Source organism: Sinohyriopsis cumingii, unplaced genomic scaffold, assembly GCF_028554795.1.
Source record: "Sinohyriopsis cumingii isolate HCF-2022 unplaced genomic scaffold, ASM2855479v2 utg000829l, whole genome shotgun sequence".
NCBI lineage: Eukaryota > Metazoa > Mollusca > Bivalvia > Unionida > Unionidae > Sinohyriopsis > Sinohyriopsis cumingii.
In genome coordinates this window covers 211,384-234,870 of record NW_028315935.1, presented here as the reverse complement: position 1 = coordinate 234,870, position 23,487 = coordinate 211,384, and positions in this window count along the sequence as shown.

Below are 23,487 nucleotides of genomic sequence, written 5' to 3'. Positions count from 1 at the left end.
GACCAAACTTGACAGAAACCATCCTGGCATGTAGTCCTTTTGAATTATACAAATGTTGTTGTTGTTGTAGGGTTTAACACCATTTTTCAGCACACAATAGGCTATACATGGCGACCAGTATTAATGGTGGAGGAAGAACCCGGGAAATCCCTGGAAAGAACCACTGACCCTCGAGATGCTACTGGAAAGCTTTCTCACATATCCACATTTGCCAAATCCGAGATTCGAACCTACGCAATGAGAGGTGAGATGGCAGTGATCCATAACGAAGGGCACTTTAGGCCACTCAGCCACTCGGGGCCCCATTATACAAATGATTTGATCCACTATCAGATATTGCTGCTTTTGCTAAAAATGGAGGGAAAAACTTTTAAATGACATTTTCTCATAATCTCCAAAACAAAATTTGAACAAATTTGATATGCCTTTAAATGTGGTCACTTTTATTGTAAAAGAAAACAACCTTTAATAACATGTTTAAATTACTGCTGATCAGGATATGATAATATTTTACAGAAAGCACCCTGGCATGAATTCGTTTTCAATTGATACAGATAATGCCAGTTTGTCTTAAAATGTGGATGCTGTTACTAAAATAAGAACAATTTTTAAATGGCTTCTTCTCCAAAAACAGTTGAATTGTTGTTGTTTTTTGTTTGACTCCATTTTTCAGCACATGATTTGCTATACATGGCAACCAGTATAACTGGTGGAGAAGGAAACCATAAAAATCCAAGACAGAACCAATGACCCACATGAAACTACTGGCAAGCTTTCCCAAATACTCATGCTGATTAAGCCTGACACTTGAACCAATGTGGACACAGGTGAGGTGTCAGTGATTTGTATAGATGAGTGCCTTCGACCACTCACACTCCTGAGTCTCCTAGTTGGATAGAATTTGATCAATCTTGACAGAAAGCATCTTGGAATACATTCCTTTCAGACCATACATAAGATGTCAGTCAAGCAATGAAACATTGCTACCATTGCTAAAAATATAAAAACCTTTAAATGACCTCTTTAGCAAAACTGTTCAACTGTTGTTGTTGTTGTTGTTATGGGGTTTAACGCCATTTTTCAGCACACGATAGGCTATATATGGCGGCCAGTATTAATGGTGGAGGAAGAACCCAGGAAAACACCGGAAAGAACCACCGACCCACGAGAAGCTACTGGCATGCTTTCTCACATATCTGCATTGGCTGAATCTGAGACTCGAACCGGTGCAGACAAGAGGTGAGATGGCAGTGATCCGTAACGGCGAATGCTTTAGACCACTCGGGCACTCGAGGCCCCCGCTGTTCAACTGAATGTAATCAGATTTAATAGAAGGCATCTTGACATAGAGTCCTTTAGATGTTTATACAAATGATATAGATTTGCCATCAAATATGACCACAATTTGCAAAAGGTATAAAAACATGGAAAAGACAAGTTTTTGTTAAACTGCATAGCAGAAATTGACCAGATTAGAGAATTAGCATTCAAATGTTTAGAAATGATGCCAATTCACTATCAGGTATTGAATCTGTTACTAAAAATAGCCATTACATACTGTAACAGTTTTATTTAATCAAACATATAATTTTAAAAAAAATTTTATGGAAGCATTCTGGCTTGAAGGGCTTTCAAATTTGACAGATTATGCAAATATGCCTGCTGATACCAAAATAAAAAAATCTTTAATTCCTTAATAGACTAACAAAATATATATATATGATGGTATTGTGGTATCAGATATGACTGCCATTACTAAGAGTTGAAAATCATTAACACTTAGTTATCTATACAATAAAGCAGACCTTTAACAAAAATTTTGACAACTGTTACTCTAAGCATAGGGGCATTCAATATTGGGCAGATGATTCTGATGTGCCATTATATATGGGTAAAGATATAAAAACTAGCAAAACCTTGTGAAAGGTTTCTTTCATAACATATGTGATCAACAGCATTGAAATAAATTTGCATAGAAAACATCCTACTGACCCCAATTTCTTGGCCATCTAATTGGGGATTTTTGTTGTTAGGTAGATGTCAGCCAGGCAAGTGATATCAGGCTCATTTGGGCCTCTTGTTCATTTTTTAAAATATATATACAATGTTCATTGATACCATTCTTGTTGTCCAATGATCAATTTAATCATTCACTAATTTCTCCTCAGGACCTTACCAGCAAGGGATACAAGATCCACCAAGAATGCCTGGGCAGAATCAAATGCAAGGTATTCTTCTTCATGTCTAGCTCACTTTGCTGTAAAATGAAATTAACTTTTAGTATGACTCTCTGTTCATTGAGGTTATCTGTTCATCAACAATTTCTTGTTACCACGATTGAGGTCATATTTCTGATCTAGCTTTGATTAAATATGGATTTCAGATTAAAGTTTAATCAGTCTTATAGTATGGGTTGTGTTTGCAAGATTTCAGTAGTGAATGAGGTCCACGTGCATTCTGATTGGAGGAACATTTATCACTCTGGATGACACATTTTTAAGCTGATTTTGATTAAATTTTAAAATGGCGTTTGTATCACCATGATCATTTATAAATCCAACCTTACATTTGATTGGTTGCTCTTTTTTATCACTCTTGAGGCTATATTTATAATCTGATCTTGAAATATGTTATCAAGATCTGAGAAGAGTTTGGTATTTAATGAGATCCAAACATAATGAGGTAATAATAATAATAATACATTAAGTGTGCTTCTTACAATTCTGGAGGCCACATTTGCATATACGCAAGTGTAATTGGTTGTTAGGTTATTCTTTTGAGTGCAGCTGTAATAGATGTAATGAGAGGCCTGAAAGTCACTATTACTGAAAGTGTTGGCATTGACATAATTCTCTGTTAATGAATATGCATCAGTCATGCCCAGAGTCAAGAGTTGTGAGGTTTACAGTGATGATCATTGCATGGAACCTGCCAGAATATAGTTTTCTTAAAAGCAAAAAATATATCTCTCAGCAGTAATCTTGATAGAATATAATTGTGACCTGATAAAGCTATGAAATAATTATTGTTAATGAGATCCTGCTGTTGGACAATACAATGTTTGGAATAATACTATATTGTATTTAAATTTATTCAGATAAAGTAAGAGATATATTTTTCCAGTTGATTAAGAGTGAAAGTCATAAAAGATGATCTTATATGTGAACCAGTAGCTTAAAAACTATATTAAAGAGGACATTGATCCAGATGAATCCAGAAACTTTTGTGTTCACATTTTAACAACAAAATTCAGTCATTACAAACATAATTTGCTTGGTATAGATATTAACATGTGAATGTGTGTGAAATTGCATGTCCATACTTTTAACAGTATAAAGAAAACTGAGGAACATGTGATGTTGGGTATACGTTGCAAAAGCAGTTCTAATCACTGTGTATATCTACAAATCTACAAAATGAGAGATAATGTTATACCATACACTTTCACTTGGTAAATACATTGAATGACCCCCACAGTGCTATCACACAACAAATAACTTGTTTTATTGAGTGAAAGGTTAACTTGATTTCAAACTTATCTTGAATTCAGGTATAATAATGATAATAATAATAATAATAATAATAATAATAATAATTATAATAAAGTCTTTAATTTCATGAGGTTGACACAATGGGTATGTAAACGAATATCCCTTTTTACACTAAATTATCTAAATAGTTCGTACAGGTAAATATATAACACACAGTTGGGAACAAGCATCAAGCTAAAAAGGTATAATGGAATGGTGTATACTAGACTTAAACCAGTTTAAAGCGGTTTTTGTAGAACATGGTTAAGTTTAATTGTTCAAGTGAAATATGGTAACAAATTTCTGTTAAAAATAAACTTAGATAGGAAACTGATAAAGTCTGGTGTTCCACAAGGATCAGTTCTTGGACGATTAATCTTCTGCTCTATATCAATGATTTACCATATCACAATGAGCTGTCCACCACCAACAACATGCTTGCAAATTACATGAAATTATATAACATTGGATCAACAGGCCATGAGATTAGCAGTGAATTAAATCAAGATAATAAATAACTTGTGTGAGCACAATCGTACGAAGAGAAATGCAGCCAAATCAAAAGCCATCATCATAGTTAGTCGAACAAGAGTAAAAGCTGAGAAAGATGACTTGAAAGTAATGATAAAAAGAATGGATATACGACAGTTGGAAAATGAAAACCTATTTGGCATGATGATAGACCACATCTTGTGCTGGAAAATACAAGTTGATAAGGTCATTAAAAGTTTGAATCACTGCTTTATCTCTTGAAAAGAATAAAATCTTCCTCAAGAGCAGAGAAAAATATACTACAATGCAGATGTAATGGCACACCCATATAAAGTCAGCTGACTCTTGCCATTTTTACAGAGCTTCATTGTCAGTATGTACAGAAAAAATCATTTGTATGATACTGCTTCTACTCCTTAAAACATTGTTATATCATGTACTGACCTATAATGTTTTACACATGTTCACTACTACTATTTATATGAACCATGAATGAACTTATCCTTAGCAGAGCTCTTTCCTCTGCTTCGTTGTCTTCATTTTATACACTCAACCACTCTCAAGTGTCAGAGATTGACATCTGGTGTCTCAGAAATTATACGCTGATGATACTCACATTTACAAATCTAGCTACTCAATATAATACATATTTTCAGATTTCTACAAATGATAGAAATTTGCCATCAGATATGGCAACCAGTACTTGAAAGAGAAAAACCGTCAAACAGCTTCTGGAAATATTGGATAGAATATGACCAAACTTGACAGAAACCATCCTGGCATGTAGTCCTTTTGAATTATACAAATGTTGTTGTTGTTGTAGGGTTTAACACCATTTTTCAGCACACAATAGGCTATACATGGCGACCAGTATTAATGGTGGAGGAAGAACCCGGGAAATCCCTGGAAAGAACCACTGACCCTCGAGATGCTACTGGAAAGCTTTCTCACATATCCACATTTGCCAAATCCGAGATTCGAACCTACGCAATGAGAGGTGAGATGGCAGTGATCCATAACGAAGGGCACTTTAGGCCACTCAGCCACTCGGGGCCCCATTATACAAATGATTTGATCCACTATCAGATATTGCTGCTTTTGCTAAAAATGGAGGGAAAAACTTTTAAATGACATTTTCTCATAATCTCCAAAACAAAATTTGAACAAATTTGATATGCCTTTAAATGTGGTCACTTTTATTGTAAAAGAAAACAACCTTTAATAACATGTTTAAATTACTGCTGATCAGGATATGATAATATTTTACAGAAAGCACCCTGGCATGAATTCGTTTTCAATTGATACAGATAATGCCAGTTTGTCTTAAAATGTGGATGCTGTTACTAAAATAAGAACAATTTTTAAATGGCTTCTTCTCCAAAAACAGTTGAATTGTTGTTGTTTTTTGTTTGACTCCATTTTTCAGCACATGATTTGCTATACATGGCAACCAGTATAACTGGTGGAGAAGGAAACCATAAAAATCCAAGACAGAACCAATGACCCACATGAAACTACTGGCAAGCTTTCCCAAATACTCATGCTGATTAAGCCTGACACTTGAACCAATGTGGACACAGGTGAGGTGTCAGTGATTTGTATAGATGAGTGCCTTCGACCACTCACACTCCTGAGTCCCCTAGTTGGATAGAATTTGATCAATCTTGACAGAAAGCATCTTGGAATACATTCCTTTCAGACCATACATAAGATGTCAATCAAGCAATGAAACATTTGCTACCATTGCTAAAAATATAAAAACCTTTAAATGACCTCTTTAGCAAAACTGTTCAACTGTTGTTGTTGTTGTTGTTATGGGGTTTAACGCCATTTTTCAGCACACGATAGGCTATATATGGCGGCCAGTATTAATGGTGGAGGAAGAACCCAGGAAAACACCGGAAAGAACCACCGACCCACGAGAAGCTACTGGCATGCTTTCTCACATATCTGCATTGGCTGAATCTGAGACTCGAACCGGTGCAGACAGAGGTGAGATGGCAGTGATCCGTAACGGCGAATGCTTTAGACCACTCGGGCACTCGAGGCCCCCGCTGTTCAACTGAATGTAATCAGATTTAATAGAAGGCATCTTGACATAGAGTCCTTTAGATGTTTATACAAATGATATAGATTTGCCATCAAATATGACCACAATTTGCAAAAGGTATAAAAACATGGAAAAGACAAGTTTTTGTTAAACTGCATAGCAGAAATTGACCAGATTAGAGAATTAGCATTCAAATGTTTAGAAATGATGCCAATTCACTATCAGGTATTGAATCTGTTACTAAAAATAGCCATTACATACTGTAACAGTTTTATTTAATCAAACATATAATTTTAAAAAAAATTTTATGGAAGCATTCTGGCTTGAAGGGCTTTCAAATTTGACAGATTATGCAAATATGCCTGCTGATACCAAAATAAAAAAATCTTTAATTCCTTAATAGACTAACAAAATATATATATATGATGGTATTGTGGTATCAGATATGACTGCCATTACTAAGAGTTGAAAATCATTAACACTTAGTTATCTATACAATAAAACAGACCTTTAACAAAAATTTTGACAACTGTTACTCTAAGCATAGGGGCATTCAATATTGGGCAGATGATTCTGATGTGCCATTATATATGGGTAAAGATATAAAAACTAGCAAAACCTTGTGAAAGGTTTCTTTCATAACATATGTGATCAACAGCATTGAAATAAATTTGCATAGAAAACATCCTACTGACCCCAATTTCTTGGCCATCTAATTGGGGATTTTTGTTGTTAGGTAGATGTCAGCCAGGCAAGTGATATCAGGCTCATTTGGGCCTCTTGTTCATTTTTTAAAATATATATACAATGTTCATTGATACCATTCTTGTTGTCCAATGATCAATTTAATCATTCACTAATTTCTCCTCAGGACCCTACCAGCAAGGGATACAAGATCCACCAAGAATGCCTGGGCAGAATCAAATGCAAGGTATTCTTCTTCATGTCTAGCTCACTTTGCTGTAAAATGAAATTAACTTTTAGTATGACTCTCTGTTCATTGAGGTTATCTGTTCATCAACAATTTCTTGTTACCACGATTGAGGTCATATTTCTGATCTAGCTTTGATTAAATATGGATTTCAGATTAAAGTTTAATCAGTCTTATAGTATGGGTTGTGTTTGCAAGATTTCAGTAGTGAATGAGGTCCACGTGCATTCTGATTGGAGGAACATTTATCACTCTGGATGACACATTTTTAAGCTGATTTTGATTAAATTTTAAAATGGCGTTTGTATCACCATGATCATTTATAAATCCAACCTTACATTTGATTGGTTGCTCTTTTTTATCACTCTTGAGGCTATATTTATAATCTGATCTTGAAATATGTTATCAAGATCTGAGAAGAGTTTGGTATTTAATGAGATCCAAACATAATGAGGTAATAATAATAATAATACATTAAGTGTGCTTCTTACAATTCTGGAGGCCACATTTGCATATACGCAAGTGTAATTGGTTGTTAGGTTATTCTTTTGAGTGCAGCTGTAATAGATGTAATGAGAGGCCTGAAAGTCACTATTACTGAAAGTGTTGGCATTGACATAATTCTCTGTTAATGAATATGCATCAGTCATGCCCAGAGTCAAGAGTTGTGAGGTTTACAGTGATGATCATTGCATGGAACCTGCCAGAATATAGTTTTCTTAAAAGCAAAAAATATATCTCTCAGCAGTAATCTTGATAGAATATAATTGTGACCTGATAAAGCTATGAAATAATTATTGTTAATGAGATCCTGCTGTTGGACAATACAATGTTTGGAATAATACTATATTGTATTTAAATTTATTCAGATAAAGTAAGAGATATATTTTTCCAGTTGATTAAGAGTGAAAGTCATAAAAGATGATCTTATATGTGAACCAGTAGCTTAAAAACTATATTAAAGAGGACATTGATCCAGATGAATCCAGAAACTTTTGTGTTCACATTTTAACAACAAAATTCAGTCATTACAAACATAATTTGCTTGGTATAGATATTAACATGTGAATGTGTGTGAAATTGCATGTCCATACTTTTAACAGTATAAAGAAAACTGAGGAACATGTGATGTTGGGTATACGTTGCAAAAGCAGTTCTAATCACTGTGTATATCTACAAATCTACAAAATGAGAGATAATGTTATACCATACACTTTCACTTGGTAAATACATTGAATGACCCCCACAGTGCTATCACACAACAAATAACTTGTTTTATTGAGTGAAAGGTTAACTTGATTTCAAACTTATCTTGAATTCAGGTATAATAATGATAATAATAATAATAATAATAATAATAATAATTATAATAAAGTCTTTAATTTCATGAGGTTGACACAATGGGTATGTAAACGAATATCCCTTTTTACACTAAATTATCTAAATAGTTCGTACAGGTAAATATATAACACACAGTTGGGAACAAGCATCAAGCTAAAAAGGTATAATGGAATGGTGTATACTAGACTTAAACCAGTTTAAAGCGGTTTTTGTAGAACATGGTTAAGTTTAATTGTTCAAGTGAAATATGGTAACAAATTTCTGTTAAAAATAAACTTAGATAGGAAACTGATAAAGTCTGGTGTTCCACAAGGATCAGTTCTTGGACGATTAATCTTCTGCTCTATATCAATGATTTACCATATCACAATGAGCTGTCCACCACCAACAACATGCTTGCAAATTACATGAAATTATATAACATTGGATCAACAGGCCATGAGATTAGCAGTGAATTAAATCAAGATAATAAATAACTTGTGTGAGCACAATCGTACGAAGAGAAATGCAGCCAAATCAAAAGCCATCATCATAGTTAGTCGAACAAGAGTAAAAGCTGAGAAAGATGACTTGAAAGTAATGATAAAAAGAATGGATATACGACAGTTGGAAAATGAAAACCTATTTGGCATGATGATAGACCACATCTTGTGCTGGAAAATACAAGTTGATAAGGTCATTAAAAGTTTGAATCACTGCTTTATCTCTTGAAAAGAATAAAATCTTCCTCAAGAGCAGAGAAAAATATACTACAATGCAGATGTAATGGCACACCCATATAAAGTCAGCTGACTCTTGCCATTTTTACAGAGCTTCATTGTCAGTATGTACAGAAAAAATCATTTGTATGATACTGCTTCTACTCCTTAAAACATTGTTATATCATGTACTGACCTATAATGTTTTACACATGTTCACTACTACTATTTATATGAACCATGAATGAACTTATCCTTAGCAGAGCTCTTTCCTCTGCTTCGTTGTCTTCATTTTATACACTCAACCACTCTCAAGTGTCAGAGATTGACATCTGGTGTCTCAGAAATTATACGCTGATGATACTCACATTTACAAATCTAGCTACTCAATATAATACATATTTTCAGATTTCTACAAATGATAGAAATTTGCCATCAGATATGGCAACCAGTACTTGAAAGAGAAAAACCGTCAAACAGCTTCTGGAAATATTGGATAGAATATGACCAAACTTGACAGAAACCATCCTGGCATGTAGTCCTTTTGAATTATACAAATGTTGTTGTTGTTGTAGGGTTTAACACCATTTTTCAGCACACAATAGGCTATACATGGCGACCAGTATTAATGGTGGAGGAAGAACCCGGGAAATCCCTGGAAAGAACCACTGACCCTCGAGATGCTACTGGAAAGCTTTCTCACATATCCACATTTGCCAAATCCGAGATTCGAACCTACGCAATGAGAGGTGAGATGGCAGTGATCCATAACGAAGGGCACTTTAGGCCACTCAGCCACTCGGGGCCCCATTATACAAATGATTTGATCCACTATCAGATATTGCTGCTTTTGCTAAAAATGGAGGGAAAAACTTTTAAATGACATTTTCTCATAATCTCCAAAACAAAATTTGAACAAATTTGATATGCCTTTAAATGTGGTCACTTTTATTGTAAAAGAAAACAACCTTTAATAACATGTTTAAATTACTGCTGATCAGGATATGATAATATTTTACAGAAAGCACCCTGGCATGAATTCGTTTTCAATTGATACAGATAATGCCAGTTTGTCTTAAAATGTGGATGCTGTTACTAAAATAAGAACAATTTTTAAATGGCTTCTTCTCCAAAAACAGTTGAATTGTTGTTGTTTTTTGTTTGACTCCATTTTTCAGCACATGATTTGCTATACATGGCAACCAGTATAACTGGTGGAGAAGGAAACCATAAAAATCCAAGACAGAACCAATGACCCACATGAAACTACTGGCAAGCTTTCCCAAATACTCATGCTGATTAAGCCTGACACTTGAACCAATGTGGACACAGGTGAGGTGTCAGTGATTTGTATAGATGAGTGCCTTCGACCACTCACACTCCTGAGTCCCCTAGTTGGATAGAATTTGATCAATCTTGACAGAAAGCATCTTGGAATACATTCCTTTCAGACCATACATAAGATGTCAATCAAGCAATGAAACATTTGCTACCATTGCTAAAAATATAAAAACCTTTAAATGACCTCTTTAGCAAAACTGTTCAACTGTTGTTGTTGTTGTTGTTATGGGGTTTAACGCCATTTTTCAGCACACGATAGGCTATATATGGCGGCCAGTATTAATGGTGGAGGAAGAACCCAGGAAAACACCGGAAAGAACCACCGACCCACGAGAAGCTACTGGCATGCTTTCTCACATATCTGCATTGGCTGAATCTGAGACTCGAACCGGTGCAGACAGAGGTGAGATGGCAGTGATCCGTAACGGCGAATGCTTTAGACCACTCGGGCACTCGAGGCCCCCGCTGTTCAACTGAATGTAATCAGATTTAATAGAAGGCATCTTGACATAGAGTCCTTTAGATGTTTATACAAATGATATAGATTTGCCATCAAATATGACCACAATTTGCAAAAGGTATAAAAACATGGAAAAGACAAGTTTTTGTTAAACTGCATAGCAGAAATTGACCAGATTAGAGAATTAGCATTCAAATGTTTAGAAATGATGCCAATTCACTATCAGGTATTGAATCTGTTACTAAAAATAGCCATTACATACTGTAACAGTTTTATTTAATCAAACATATAATTTTAAAAAAAATTTTATGGAAGCATTCTGGCTTGAAGGGCTTTCAAATTTGACAGATTATGCAAATATGCCTGCTGATACCAAAATAAAAAAATCTTTAATTCCTTAATAGACTAACAAAATATATATATATGATGGTATTGTGGTATCAGATATGACTGCCATTACTAAGAGTTGAAAATCATTAACACTTAGTTATCTATACAATAAAACAGACCTTTAACAAAAATTTTGACAACTGTTACTCTAAGCATAGGGGCATTCAATATTGGGCAGATGATTCTGATGTGCCATTATATATGGGTAAAGATATAAAAACTAGCAAAACCTTGTGAAAGGTTTCTTTCATAACATATGTGATCAACAGCATTGAAATAAATTTGCATAGAAAACATCCTACTGACCCCAATTTCTTGGCCATCTAATTGGGGATTTTTGTTGTTAGGTAGATGTCAGCCAGGCAAGTGATATCAGGCTCATTTGGGCCTCTTGTTCATTTTTTAAAATATATATACAATGTTCATTGATACCATTCTTGTTGTCCAATGATCAATTTAATCATTCACTAATTTCTCCTCAGGACCCTACCAGCAAGGGATACAAGATCCACCAAGAATGCCTGGGCAGAATCAAATGCAAGGTATTCTTCTTCATGTCTAGCTCACTTTGCTGTAAAATGAAATTAACTTTTAGTATGACTCTCTGTTCATTGAGGTTATCTGTTCATCAACAATTTCTTGTTACCACGATTGAGGTCATATTTCTGATCTAGCTTTGATTAAATATGGATTTCAGATTAAAGTTTAATCAGTCTTATAGTATGGGTTGTGTTTGCAAGATTTCAGTAGTGAATGAGGTCCACGTGCATTCTGATTGGAGGAACATTTATCACTCTGGATGACACATTTTTAAGCTGATTTTGATTAAATTTTAAAATGGCGTTTGTATCACCATGATCATTTATAAATCCAACCTTACATTTGATTGGTTGCTCTTTTTTATCACTCTTGAGGCTATATTTATAATCTGATCTTGAAATATGTTATCAAGATCTGAGAAGAGTTTGGTATTTAATGAGATCCAAACATAATGAGGTAATAATAATAATAATACATTAAGTGTGCTTCTTACAATTCTGGAGGCCACATTTGCATATACGCAAGTGTAATTGGTTGTTAGGTTATTCTTTTGAGTGCAGCTGTAATAGATGTAATGAGAGGCCTGAAAGTCACTATTACTGAAAGTGTTGGCATTGACATAATTCTCTGTTAATGAATATGCATCAGTCATGCCCAGAGTCAAGAGTTGTGAGGTTTACAGTGATGATCATTGCATGGAACCTGCCAGAATATAGTTTTCTTAAAAGCAAAAAATATATCTCTCAGCAGTAATCTTGATAGAATATAATTGTGACCTGATAAAGCTATGAAATAATTATTGTTAATGAGATCCTGCTGTTGGACAATACAATGTTTGGAATAATACTATATTGTATTTAAATTTATTCAGATAAAGTAAGAGATATATTTTTCCAGTTGATTAAGAGTGAAAGTCATAAAAGATGATCTTATATGTGAACCAGTAGCTTAAAAACTATATTAAAGAGGACATTGATCCAGATGAATCCAGAAACTTTTGTGTTCACATTTTAACAACAAAATTCAGTCATTACAAACATAATTTGCTTGGTATAGATATTAACATGTGAATGTGTGTGAAATTGCATGTCCATACTTTTAACAGTATAAAGAAAACTGAGGAACATGTGATGTTGGGTATACGTTGCAAAAGCAGTTCTAATCACTGTGTATATCTACAAATCTACAAAATGAGAGATAATGTTATACCATACACTTTCACTTGGTAAATACATTGAATGACCCCCACAGTGCTATCACACAACAAATAACTTGTTTTATTGAGTGAAAGGTTAACTTGATTTCAAACTTATCTTGAATTCAGGTATAATAATGATAATAATAATAATAATAATAATAATAATAATTATAATAAAGTCTTTAATTTCATGAGGTTGACACAATGGGTATGTAAACGAATATCCCTTTTTACACTAAATTATCTAAATAGTTCGTACAGGTAAATATATAACACACAGTTGGGAACAAGCATCAAGCTAAAAAGGTATAATGGAATGGTGTATACTAGACTTAAACCAGTTTAAAGCGGTTTTTGTAGAACATGGTTAAGTTTAATTGTTCAAGTGAAATATGGTAACAAATTTCTGTTAAAAATAAACTTAGATAGGAAACTGATAAAGTCTGGTGTTCCACAAGGATCAGTTCTTGGACGATTAATCTTCTGCTCTATATCAATGATTTACCATATCACAATGAGCTGTCCACCACCAACAACATGCTTGCAAATTACATGAAATTATATAACATTGGATCAACAGGCCATGAGATTAGCAGTGAATTAAATCAAGATAATAAATAACTTGTGTGAGCACAATCGTACGAAGAGAAATGCAGCCAAATCAAAAGCCATCATCATAGTTAGTCGAACAAGAGTAAAAGCTGAGAAAGATGACTTGAAAGTAATGATAAAAAGAATGGATATACGACAGTTGGAAAATGAAAACCTATTTGGCATGATGATAGACCACATCTTGTGCTGGAAAATACAAGTTGATAAGGTCATTAAAAGTTTGAATCACTGCTTTATCTCTTGAAAAGAATAAAATCTTCCTCAAGAGCAGAGAAAAATATACTACAATGCAGATGTAATGGCACACCCATATAAAGTCAGCTGACTCTTGCCATTTTTACAGAGCTTCATTGTCAGTATGTACAGAAAAAATCATTTGTATGATACTGCTTCTACTCCTTAAAACATTGTTATATCATGTACTGACCTATAATGTTTTACACATGTTCACTACTACTATTTATATGAACCATGAATGAACTTATCCTTAGCAGAGCTCTTTCCTCTGCTTCGTTGTCTTCATTTTATACACTCAACCACTCTCAAGTGTCAGAGATTGACATCTGGTGTCTCAGAAATTATACGCTGATGATACTCACATTTACAAATCTAGCTACTCAATATAATACATATTTTCAGATTTCTACAAATGATAGAAATTTGCCATCAGATATGGCAACCAGTACTTGAAAGAGAAAAACCGTCAAACAGCTTCTGGAAATATTGGATAGAATATGACCAAACTTGACAGAAACCATCCTGGCATGTAGTCCTTTTGAATTATACAAATGTTGTTGTTGTTGTAGGGTTTAACACCATTTTTCAGCACACAATAGGCTATACATGGCGACCAGTATTAATGGTGGAGGAAGAACCCGGGAAATCCCTGGAAAGAACCACTGACCCTCGAGATGCTACTGGAAAGCTTTCTCACATATCCACATTTGCCAAATCCGAGATTCGAACCTACGCAATGAGAGGTGAGATGGCAGTGATCCATAACGAAGGGCACTTTAGGCCACTCAGCCACTCGGGGCCCCATTATACAAATGATTTGATCCACTATCAGATATTGCTGCTTTTGCTAAAAATGGAGGGAAAAACTTTTAAATGACATTTTCTCATAATCTCCAAAACAAAATTTGAACAAATTTGATATGCCTTTAAATGTGGTCACTTTTATTGTAAAAGAAAACAACCTTTAATAACATGTTTAAATTACTGCTGATCAGGATATGATAATATTTTACAGAAAGCACCCTGGCATGAATTCGTTTTCAATTGATACAGATAATGCCAGTTTGTCTTAAAATGTGGATGCTGTTACTAAAATAAGAACAATTTTTAAATGGCTTCTTCTCCAAAAACAGTTGAATTGTTGTTGTTTTTTGTTTGACTCCATTTTTCAGCACATGATTTGCTATACATGGCAACCAGTATAACTGGTGGAGAAGGAAACCATAAAAATCCAAGACAGAACCAATGACCCACATGAAACTACTGGCAAGCTTTCCCAAATACTCATGCTGATTAAGCCTGACACTTGAACCAATGTGGACACAGGTGAGGTGTCAGTGATTTGTATAGATGAGTGCCTTCGACCACTCACACTCCTGAGTCTCCTAGTTGGATAGAATTTGATCAATCTTGACAGAAAGCATCTTGGAATACATTCCTTTCAGACCATACATAAGATGTCAATCAAGCAATGAAACATTGCTACCATTGCTAAAAATATAAAAACCTTTAAATGACCTCTTTAGCAAAACTGTTCAACTGTTGTTGTTGTTGTTGTTATGGGGTTTAACGCCATTTTTCAGCACACGATAGGCTATATATGGCGGCCAGTATTAATGGTGGAGGAAGAACCCAGGAAAACACCGGAAAGAACCACCGACCCACGAGAAGCTACTGGCATGCTTTCTCACATATCTGCATTGGCTGAATCTGAGACTCGAACCGGTGCAGACAGAGGTGAGATGGCAGTGATCCGTAACGGCGAATGCTTTAGACCACTCGGGCACTCGAGGCCCCCGCTGTTCAACTGAATGTAATCAGATTTAATAGAAGGCATCTTGACATAGAGTCCTTTAGATGTTTATACAAATGATATAGATTTGCCATCAAATATGACCACAATTTGCAAAAGGTATAAAAACATGGAAAAGACAAGTTTTTGTTAAACTGCATAGCAGAAATTGACCAGATTAGAGAATTAGCATTCAAATGTTTAGAAATGATGCCAATTCACTATCAGGTATTGAATCTGTTACTAAAAATAGCCATTACATACTGTAACAGTTTTATTTAATCAAACATATAATTTTAAAAAAAATTTTATGGAAGCATTCTGGCTTGAAGGGCTTTCAAATTTGACAGATTATGCAAATATGCCTGCTGATACCAAAATAAAAAAATCTTTAATTCCTTAATAGACTAACAAAATATATATATATGATGGTATTGTGGAATCAGATATGACTGCCATTACTAAGAGTTGAAAATCATTAACACTTAGTTATCTATACAATAAAACAGACCTTTAACAAAAATTTTGACAACTGTTACTCTAAGCATAGGGGCATTCAATATTGGGCAGATGATTCTGATGTGCCATTATATATGGGTAAAGATATAAAAACTAGCAAAACCTTGTGAAAGGTTTCTTTCATAACATATGTGATCAACAGCATTGAAATAAATTTGCATAGAAAACATCCTACTGACCCCAATTTCTTGGCCATCTAATTGGGGATTTTTGTTGTTAGGTAGATGTCAGCCAGGCAAGTGATATCAGGCTCATTTGGGCCTCTTGTTCATTTTTTAAAATATATATACAATGTTCATTGATACCATTCTTGTTGTCCAATGATCAATTTAATCATTCACTAATTTCTCCTCAGGACCCTACCAGCAAGGGATACAAGATCCACCAAGAATGCCTGGGCAGAATCAAATGCAAGGTATTCTTCTTCATGTCTAGCTCACTTTGCTGTAAAATGAAATTAACTTTTAGTATGACTCTCTGTTCATTGAGGTTATCTGTTCATCAACAATTTCTTGTTACCACGATTGAGGTCATATTTCTGATCTAGCTTTGATTAAATATGGATTTCAGATTAAAGTTTAATCAGTCTTATAGTATGGGTTGTGTTTGCAAGATTTCAGTAGTGAATGAGGTCCACGTGCATTCTGATTGGAGGAACATTTATCACTCTGGATGACACATTTTTAAGCTGATTTTGATTAAATTTTAAAATGGCGTTTGTATCACCATGATCATTTATAAATCCAACCTTACATTTGATTGGTTGCTCTTTTTTATCACTCTTGAGGCTATATTTATAATCTGATCTTGAAATATGTTATCAAGATCTGAGAAGAGTTTGGTATTTAATGAGATCCAAACATAATGAGGTAATAATAATAATAATACATTAAGTGTGCTTCTTACAATTCTGGAGGCCACATTTGCATATACGCAAGTGTAATTGGTTGTTAGGTTATTCTTTTGAGTGCAGCTGTAATAGATGTAATGAGAGGCCTGAAAGTCACTATTACTGAAAGTGTTGGCATTGACATAATTCTCTGTTAATGAATATGCATCAGTCATGCCCAGAGTCAAGAGTTGTGAGGTTTACAGTGATGATCATTGCATGGAACCTGCCAGAATATAGTTTTCTTAAAAGCAAAAAATATATCTCTCAGCAGTAATCTTGATAGAATATAATTGTGACCTGATAAAGCTATGAAATAATTATTGTTAATGAGATCCTGCTGTTGGACAATACAATGTTTGGAATAATACTATATTGTATTTAAATTTATTCAGATAAAGTAAGAGATATATTTTTCCAGTTGATTAAGAGTGAAAGTCATAAAAGATGATCTTATATGTGAACCAGTAGCTTAAAAACTATATTAAAGAGGACATTGATCCAGATGAATCCAGAAACTTTTGTGTTCACATTTTAACAACAAAATTCAGTCATTACAAACATAATTTGCTTGGTATAGATATTAACATGTGAATGTGTGTGAAATTGCATGTCCATACTTTTAACAGTATAAAGAAAACTGAGGAACATGTGATGTTGGGTATACGTTGCAAAAGCAGTTCTAATCACTGTGTATATCTACAAATCTACAAAATGAGAGATAATGTTATACCATACACTTTCACTTGGTAAATACATTGAATGACCCCCACAGTGCTATCACACAACAAATAACTTGTTTTATTGAGTGAAAGGTTAACTTGATTTCAAACTTATCTTGAATTCAGGTATAATAATGATAATAATAATAATAATAATAATAATAATAATTATAATAAAGTCTTTAATTTCATGAGGTTGACACAATGGGTATGTAAACGAATATCCCTTTTTACACTAAATTATCTAAATAGTTCGTACAGGTAAATATATAACACACAGTTGGGAACAAGCATCAAGCTAAAAAGGTATAATGGAATGGTGTATACTAGACTTAAACCAGTTTAAAGCGGTTTTTGTAGAACATGGTTAAGTTTAATTGTTCAAGTGAAATATGGTAACAAATTTCTGTTAAAAATAAACTTAGATAGGAAACTGATAAAGTCTGGTGTTCCACAAGGATCAGTTCTTGGACGATTAATCTTCTGCTCTATATCAATGATTTACCATATCACAATGAGCTGTCCACCACCAACAACATGCTTGCAAATTACATGAAATTATATAACATTGGATCAACAGGCCATGAGATTAGCAGTGAATTAAATCAAGATAATAAATAACTTGTGTGAGCACAATCGTACGAAGAGAAATGCAGCCAAATCAAAAGCCATCATCATAGTTAGTCGAACAAGAGTAAAAGCTGAGAAAGATGACTTGAAAGTAATGATAAAAAGAATGGATATACGACAGTTGGAAAATGAAAACCTATTTGGCATGATGATAGACCACATCTTGTGCTGGAAAATACAAGTTGATAAGGTCATTAAAAGTTTGAATCACTGCTTTATCTCTTGAAAAGAATAAAATCTTCCTCAAGAGCAGAGAAAAATATACTACAATGCAGATGTAATGGCACACCCATATAAAGTCAGCTGACTCTTGCCATTTTTACAGAGCTTCATTGTCAGTATGTACAGAAAAAATCATTTGTATGATACTGCTTCTACTCCTTAAAACATTGTTATATCATGTACTGACCTATAATGTTTTACACATGTTCACTACTACTATTTATATGAACCATGAATGAACTTATCCTTAGCAGAGCTCTTTCCTCTGCTTCGTTGTCTTCATTTTATACACTCAACCACTCTCAAGTGTCAGAGATTGACATCTGGTGTCTCAGAAATTATACGCTGATGATACTCACATTTACAAATCTAGCTACTCAATATAATACATATTTTCAGATTTCTACAAATGATAGAAATTTGCCATCAGATATGGCAACCAGTACTTGAAAGAGAAAAACCGTCAAACAGCTTCTGGAAATATTGGATAGAATATGACCAAACTTGACAGAAACCATCCTGGCATGTAGTCCTTTTGAATTATACAAATGTTGTTGTTGTTGTAGGGTTTAACACCATTTTTCAGCACACAATAGGCTATACATGGCGACCAGTATTAATGGTGGAGGAAGAACCCGGGAAATCCCTGGAAAGAACCACTGACCCTCGAGATGCTACTGGAAAGCTTTCTCACATATCCACATTTGCCAAATCCGAGATTCGAACCTACGCAATGAGAGGTGAGATGGCAGTGATCCATAACGAAGGGCACTTTAGGCCACTCAGCCACTCGGGGCCCCATTATACAAATGATTTGATCCACTATCAGATATTGCTGCTTTTGCTAAAAATGGAGGGAAAAACTTTTAAATGACATTTTCTCATAATCTCCAAAACAAAATTTGAACAAATTTGATATGCCTTTAAATGTGGTCACTTTTATTGTAAAAGAAAACAACCTTTAATAACATGTTTAAATTACTGCTGATCAGGATATGATAATATTTTACAGAAAGCACCCTGGCATGAATTCGTTTTCAATTGATACAGATAATGCCAGTTTGTCTTAAAATGTGGATGCTGTTACTAAAATAAGAACAATTTTTAAATGGCTTCTTCTCCAAAAACAGTTGAATTGTTGTTGTTTTTTGTTTGACTCCATTTTTCAGCACATGATTTGCTATACATGGCAACCAGTATAACTGGTGGAGAAGGAAACCATAAAAATCCAAGACAGAACCAATGACCCACATGAAACTACTGGCAAGCTTTCCCAAATACTCATGCTGATTAAGCCTGACACTTGAACCAATGTGGACACAGGTGAGGTGTCAGTGATTTGTATAGATGAGTGCCTTCGACCACTCACACTCCTGAGTCTCCTAGTTGGATAGAATTTGATCAATCTTGACAGAAAGCATCTTGGAATACATTCCTTTCAGACCATACATAAGATGTCAATCAAGCAATGAAACATTGCTACCATTGCTAAAAATATAAAAACCTTTAAATGACCTCTTTAGCAAAACTGTTCAACTGTTGTTGTTGTTGTTGTTATGGGGTTTAACGCCATTTTTCAGCACACGATAGGCTATATATGGCGGCCAGTATTAATGGTGGAGGAAGAACCCAGGAAAACACCGGAAAGAACCACCGACCCACGAGAAGCTACTGGCATGCTTTCTCACATATCTGCATTGGCTGAATCTGAGACTCGAACCGGTGCAGACAAGAGGTGAGATGGCAGTGATCCGTAACGGCGAATGCTTTAGACCACTCGGGCACTCGAGGCCCCCGCTGTTCAACTGAATGTAATCAGATTTAATAGAAGGCATCTTGACATAGAGTCCTTTAGATGTTTATACAAATGATATAGATTTGCCATCAAATATGACCACAATTTGCAAAAGGTATAAAAACATGGAAAAGACAAGTTTTTGTTAAACTGCATAGCAGAAATTGACCAGATTAGAGAATTAGCATTCAAATGTTTAGAAATGATGCCAATTCACTATCAGGTATTGAATCTGTTACTAAAAATAGCCATTACATACTGTAACAGTTTTATTTAATCAAACATATAATTTTAAAAAAAATTTTATGGAAGCATTCTGGCTTGAAGGGCTTTCAAATTTGACAGATTATGCAAATATGCCTGCTGATACCAAAATAAAAAAATCTTTAATTCCTTAATAGACTAACAAAATATATATATATGATGGTATTGTGGTATCAGATATGACTGCCATTACTAAGAGTTGAAAATCATTAACACTTAGTTATCTATACAATAAAGCAGACCTTTAACAAAAATTTTGACAACTGTTACTCTAAGCATAGGGGCATTCAATATTGGGCAGATGATTCTGATGTGCCATTATATATGGGTAAAGATATAAAAACTAGCAAAACCTTGTGAAAGGTTTCTTTCATAACATATGTGATCAACAGCATTGAAATAAATTTGCATAGAAAACATCCTACTGACCCCAATTTCTTGGCCATCTAATTGGGGATTTTTGTTGTTAGGTAGATGTCAGCCAGGCAAGTGATATCAGGCTCATTTGGGCCTCTTGTTCATTTTTTAAAATATATATACAATGTTCATTGATACCATTCTTGTTGTCCAATGATCAATTTAATCATTCACTAATTTCTCCTCAGGACCCTACCAGCAAGGGATACAAGATCCACCAAGAATGCCTGGGCAGAATCAAATGCAAGGTATTCTTCTTCATGTCTAGCTCACTTTGCTGTAAAATGAAATTAACTTTTAGTATGACTCTCTGTTCATTGAGGTTATCTGTTCATCAACAATTTCTTGTTACCACGATTGAGGTCATATTTCTGATCTAGCTTTGATTAAATATGGATTTCAGATTAAAGTTTAATCAGTCTTATAGTATGGGTTGTGTTTGCAAGATTTCAGTAGTGAATGAGGTCCACGTGCATTCTGATTGGAGGAACATTTATCACTCTGGATGACACATTTTTAAGCTGATTTTGATTAAATTTTAAAATGGCGTTTGTATCACCATGATCATTTATAAATCCAACCTTACATTTGATTGGTTGCTCTTTTTTATCACTCTTGAGGCTATATTTATAATCTGATCTTGAAATATGTTATCAAGATCTGAGAAGAGTTTGGTATTTAATGAGATCCAAACATAATGAGGTAATAATAATAATAATACATTAAGTGTGCTTCTTACAATTCTGGAGGCCACATTTGCATATACGCAAGTGTAATTGGTTGTTAGGTTATTCTTTTGAGTGCAGCTGTAATAGATGTAATGAGAGGCCTGAAAGTCACTATTACTGAAAGTGTTGGCATTGACATAATTCTCTGTTAATGAATATGCATCAGTCATGCCCAGAGTCAAGAGTTGTGAGGTTTACAGTGATGATCATTGCATGGAACCTGCCAGAATATAGTTTTCTTAAAAGCAAAAAATATATCTCTCAGCAGTAATCTTGATAGAATATAATTGTGACCTGATAAAGCTATGAAATAATTATTGTTAATGAGATCCTGCTGTTGGACAATACAATGTTTGGAATAATACTATATTGTATTTAAATTTATTCAGATAAAGTAAGAGATATATTTTTCCAGTTGATTAAGAGTGAAAGTCATAAAAGATGATCTTATATGTGAACCAGTAGCTTAAAAACTATATTAAAGAGGACATTGATCCAGATGAATCCAGAAACTTTTGTGTTCACATTTTAACAACAAAATTCAGTCATTACAAACATAATTTGCTTGGTATAGATATTAACATGTGAATGTGTGTGAAATTGCATGTCCATACTTTTAACAGTATAAAGAAAACTGAGGAACATGTGATGTTGGGTATACGTTGCAAAAGCAGTTCTAATCACTGTGTATATCTACAAATCTACAAAATGAGAGATAATGTTATACCATACACTTTCACTTGGTAAATACATTGAATGACCCCCACAGTGCTATCACACAACAAATAACTTGTTTTATTGAGTGAAAGGTTAACTTGATTTCAAACTTATCTTGAATTCAGGTATAATAATGATAATAATAATAATAATAATAATAATAATAATAATTATAATAAAGTCTTTAATTTCATGAGGTTGACACAATGGGTATGTAAACGAATATCCCTTTTTACACTAAATTATCTAAATAGTTCGTACAGGTAAATATATAACACACAGTTGGGAACAAGCATCAAGCTAAAAAGGTATAATGGAATGGTGTATACTAGACTTAAACCAGTTTAAAGCGGTTTTTGTAGAACATGGTTAAGTTTAATTGTTCAAGTGAAATATGGTAACAAATTTCTGTTAAAAATAAACTTAGATAGGAAACTGATAAAGTCTGGTGTTCCACAAGGATCAGTTCTTGGACGATTAATCTTCTGCTCTATATCAATGATTTACCATATCACAATGAGCTGTCCACCACCAACAACATGCTTGCAAATTACATGAAATTATATAACATTGGATCAACAGGCCATGAGATTAGCAGTGAATTAAATCAAGATAATAAATAACTTGTGTGAGCACAATCGTACGAAGAGAAATGCAGCCAAATCAAAAGCCATCATCATAGTTAGTCGAACAAGAGTAAAAGCTGAGAAAGATGACTTGAAAGTAATGATAAAAAGAATGGATATACGACAGTTGGAAAATGAAAACCTATTTGGCATGATGATAGACCACATCTTGTGCTGGAAAATACAAGTTGATAAGGTCATTAAAAGTTTGAATCACTGCTTTATCTCTTGAAAAGAATAAAATCTTCCTCAAGAGCAGAGAAAAATATACTACAATGCAGATGTAATGGCACACCCATATAAAGTCAGCTGACTCTTGCCATTTTTACAGAGCTTCATTGTCAGT